This window comes from Chrysochloris asiatica, unplaced genomic scaffold (assembly GCF_000296735.1).
Source record: "Chrysochloris asiatica unplaced genomic scaffold, ChrAsi1.0 scaffold00200, whole genome shotgun sequence".
NCBI lineage: Eukaryota > Metazoa > Chordata > Mammalia > Afrosoricida > Chrysochloridae > Chrysochloris > Chrysochloris asiatica.
The window spans coordinates 2,910,760-2,911,912 of NW_006408718.1; positions in this window are offsets into that span (position 1 = coordinate 2,910,760).

Here is a 1,153-nt window from a genome sequence, read left to right on the forward strand (position 1 = left end):
AAGACAGAGAGTCTGAGCCACTTGCTATGGTCAAGAATTTAATCTAAGTGTGTTTAGCCATGTTGCTAACCTGTGCTTGTTTTTTTGTTTTGTTTTTGTTTTTTTTATATAATGTAGAAGCAATTACAATGCAATGTGATAAGTACTGTAAGAATACATGTAAAAAGAACCGGGAGCAGAATTAATTCTTTGGAGTGGGATATGGTATGAAAGAAAGTGCCACAAAGGTGATATTTGATCTGACCCTTGAAAGATGAGTAGACTTTTTCCAGTGGTGAAGGAGGACAAACTGGAGCAGAGCATCCTGGGATGAGTAAAGAATGTGTTGGCACAAGATATGAAATTACAAGGGGAGAGTTTAGAAACATGTAAACACCCTCTGGAATTAGAATGGTGCTCTAACCTACCATTTGGATAAACCCAGCTGATCTATGTTGGGTTTTCCTAAATGGTAGGAAAAGAGAATGTGAAAACTTTGTCTCACTTACTTTGGACATACTTTCAGAAAGGATCAGTCCCTGGAGAAGGGCATCATGCTTGGCAAAGTAGAGGCTTAGCAAAAAAAAGAAAGAACAACGCTTAACAGTAAATAAATTGGCACCATGGCGGCAACAATGGGCTCTGCCATGACAACAATTGTGAAGATGATTCAGAGCTGGACGGCATTTCATTCTGTTGTTCATGGGGTTGCTGTGAATAGGAACCAACTTGACGGCACTTAGTAAAAACAGCAGCAGGCGGTACACAACTCAGTTAACTGATTTGCCCAGGACTCCAGCTGGAGTGAATCCTTCCCTAGGTCCTTATCCTCAATCTAAGTAAAAGTTATCAAATGCCCCAAATTCGCTCCATCCAAAGAAGCTCTGGTGGCATAGTGGTTACGTGCTCAACAGCTAACCAAGTGGTGGGTGGTTCAAACCCATCAGCTGCTCACAGAAGATGGGACTGTCTGCTTCCACAAATATTACAGCTTAGAAACCCATGGAGCACTTCTACTGTGCCCTATAGGATCATTGTGAGTCAGAGTGGATAAATGACTTGACCTCAGCGCTCAGCTTCAGGATGTTCTATGGTGTCTTGTCTTTATAGGGAGTCCTGGTATGGCGCTGTGGGTTAATGCACTGGACAGCAAGGTCATTTGAAACCACAAGGT